Source organism: Rhagoletis pomonella, unplaced genomic scaffold, assembly GCF_013731165.1.
Source record: "Rhagoletis pomonella isolate Grant_MI unplaced genomic scaffold, Rhpom_1.0 Rhpom_scaffold_00092, whole genome shotgun sequence".
NCBI lineage: Eukaryota > Metazoa > Arthropoda > Insecta > Diptera > Tephritidae > Rhagoletis > Rhagoletis pomonella.
This window is the reverse complement of record NW_023458646.1, coordinates 97,332-101,137: the sequence shown is the minus strand read 5'-3', so window position 1 is coordinate 101,137 and position 3,806 is coordinate 97,332.

Sequence of the window (3,806 nt, the reverse complement as noted above, 5' to 3'; positions counted from 1 at the left end):
CACTCGGTCGTGATATTTCAATTCATTTGGCGTCTAAAAATTCACTTGGAGCAGGTATTTTTTCTTTTTCTGGTTGATATTTTCGCAAAATGTTTACAAAAACCTGCAAGTTTTAAAATATGGTCTATGCAGCAATAATTCTAGACATAATTTTCCAGTAATATCTCTTCTTTTCTTTTCCTGAAATGTGTTTTGTGCACACACGCAGAGACTTTTTACAATTTCATCATATTTTATAGGTAAAACTGTCGCATTTATTGAATTTTATTGTAATTAACCAATTTTTAATAAGTTTAAGTATGCAATTTTAATGCAAATATACCCTTTTTCACCAATTTTTTCCCATAAAATGTAAACAAACAATGCGTGCACAACGATTAGCAAACGACAGTGCCGTACTTATCCGTTTCTGCATCTTCTACGATTTGTCGATAACTAGCCGATAACGACAAGTGTGCATCCTTTGAAATGCATGTGCTCGGCTTGAAATTTCAAGGCGAGACGATAACGCAACTATGATTGGACGACAAGTGTGCAGATAGCCTAAGTTTTCTTTAAAGATAAATCAAAAGCGCAGTGGTTCAGCTTGTATGGAGCAACGGTCAAAACTCGTTTTCTCGGAAACTAAACCATATTTAATAATAAAATTTGGTACACTTGTTACTCTTTGTCCAGGCTAGGTTGGTAATGAAAATGGATCAAAACTGCGCTTGCCTTCCATATAGCGTAATTTTTGGAAAAAAAGAAAACTGCGATATTTATGTAACTACTGCAGCCAATTTACTAAAAATTGACATATAGAGTGAACTTTAAGCAAAAAATGTAGTATTTAATACATTTTTTTAAATCGGCGTGGTCAAGCCCAATTATCATGAAAAATGTGTACCCGCCTAACCGATTTCATCCAAACTTAGTACAGTCATTACTGTTAGCCCCATTAAAAAATTGTTTGCAACTTTCTGACATCGGACAATAACCGCGCTGACCTTCCATTATAGTATTTTCGAAAGGTGCAGATTTTACGATATTTTACTACATAATAACGCTAAATTTTTCAAGTTTGTATTTTGAAAAATTTATGAGCCGAAAATTTGTTTTTTATAAAATTAATAGATTTTTATTAAAAGGTTGTAGCTATGGTACGGCTGAGTTTTAGCTATATTTTAACTAAAAACAAGAAAATTAGTTGACATAAACGTGATAAAAACTGTATTTGCATTGAATTCAATGCAATTGAAAGACTTACACAGTAACTCAAGCAAGCGTTCACCTGTTGATTTTCTTTAAAAATTCAAAACATTTTTGAAGTTAAAATCTTTATGCTCATTTTCCATAAAAGTATTTTTCACGCTATGACCAAAACCACACAAATTAAAATGTGAAAATTTATAAAAATCTAGGAAGATTCAACAAATTTTCATCAAAATTTCTTACTTTTTAAGAAATGCATGTCCTTATAGAAAAAAATGCGAAAGATCGCACATATGGGTATTTGATCGATCTAGGCGGTTATTAGTCTATTTTTTTAAACTTATCGTAGGAACAAAAAAATACTACCTGCCACAGTTGAATAGTTGCGGAACAATAGGCAACCCCTACCCCGAACTTATGACGCCGCTTTGACGGAGTATCTCAGTCGGAACTTGTCAGTTTGTGATAGTGCACGTTTTATTTTACGACATTCATTGTGAAACAGTTGCGTTCAAAAGTGATTATTATTACTGCGGTCATTATACAATTAAAAATTGTTATGAAGTCTGAAGACACAGATAAATCTACATTTAATTTAAATAGTTTCGATTTAGCAAAATTTAATCTAAATAATAATATCAGTAATCGGAAATATTATATTTTTTCAGTGATTATTTTTTCATTACGTTGTAAACCGTAAGCTTTAAGTTATACAGTATAATTTACTTTGCTGCCTTTATGCTTAAGTGCACATTTAAGATACCTACCCTAAAATGCGCATTAGCGGCATTATTCTTAACATTTATAAGGAAACTCCTCCGATAGATGCATTCAACATACCTGCACATTGGCAATACCTGCCATAAAAATTGTGCAACTATTATTAACTAGCAAAGAAAGTATTAGGTTTACCTGCACTGGTCTACAATTACCTAATTTTACAAGCTTTTATTTATTTTGCTCATCTCGCAGAACAACGAAAATGGCTATCAATTAATGTAGTTATATAGATAATAAGATACCATTCGGTAAAAATTTCGCTTGCAGTAATTTCTACGTGGTAAGTGCTCCTCCGTTATTTGGTTTCACAGGGATTCGGATACCTTCCTCATTGAAGTAGTAAAGAAAATTCGCTTAGGTGCTTTTTTTCTGTTAAGTGCACAAGTTTTTCGTGCAAAGAAGGATGGGCAGCTAAGCAAAATATACTGCACTTCCACTCATTTCCACGTTACATTATTAGTTGCGTTCTATAGAATGGAGCTTTGATAGTATACTGCACAAAAATTAGCTTCCGATAGCTACCGATGAGCTTTTTATGACCAATAATTAAGATAGATCTAAAAAAAAATCGTTTCCATACATATTTTGTAATTTTTAAGTATTTACTTTGCTTGCTTTAAAGTCACCAACTGGTTCCTGCTATAGAGTAGTAACTCGAAAGTATTTATTTGATAAGATGCATCGACAAAATTCTATGAATTTTGAGAAACAAAGTTTCTTCAAAATGATATATTATCATCTGACACCTTCTCCGATGAACAAATCTATACTAATTATATAAAGAGAAGTCCCTTTTTTGTAACAGGTAATCTCGCGAACGGCTGGTCCGATTTTCATGAAATATTGATACAAATAGCTTTCGATAACTATGTTTTAGGCTAAAAAAATTTTACTTTTTTTTCGGGTAGGTGGACCAGGGACCGGTCTATTCGAAAAAATCTTATTATAGTCCGATTTGCTTAAAATTTAGTACGTAAGTAACTTTTTAGCATATATTAGCATATATGACCCATTTTTTCCGGGAAGTAGTCCAGGGACCGATCTATTCGAACAAATCGAATTTATGGTCCGATTTGCTTAAAATTCGGTGCGCAGGTAGCTTTTTAGCATGTGTTAGCATATGTGATCAATTTTTTCCGAGAAGTGGACCAGGGACCGATCTAATCCAAAAAATCGTAGTTACGGTCCGATTTGTTTAAAATTCGGTACGTAAGTAGTTTTTTAGCATATATTAGGATATATGGTCCATTTTTTCCGGGAAGTGGACCAGGGACTGATCTACTCGAAAAAATCGTATTTACGGTCCGATTTGCTTAAAACTCGTTACGTAGGTAGCTTTTTAGCATATATGTATTAGCATATATGATCCATTTTGTCCAAGAAGTGGACCAGGGACCGATCTGTTCGAAGAAATCGTATTTATTGTCCGATTTGCTTAAAATTCGGTACATAGGTAGCTTTTTGCCTGGATAAGCTTATAGATTCCTGTTTTCCAATTTTCATGCAATTTCCACAACCTTAAAATTGTCCGGTAACGTTTTCAGCGCGAAGAATGCTTAATAGAGTTACTCTGTATGTTGGACCATGTATACGCCGCAAAGTGAGGTAATTGATATCGATATTGGAGATTAATTCAAAAAATGAATTTCAAAGTACAAAGATATTTCTAGTACCAAATGAAAGTAGATAAAATTCTACATCGCCATGTAATCAAATATTTGCCCAAAAAGGTACCGTTTCCTTGCAATATACTCCTAAATCTTCGCTATTTCCTTTTTATGTGCGCAAAGTGATAAACGTGATTTAATATTTCATATTTCTAAGCTATTTCTAAG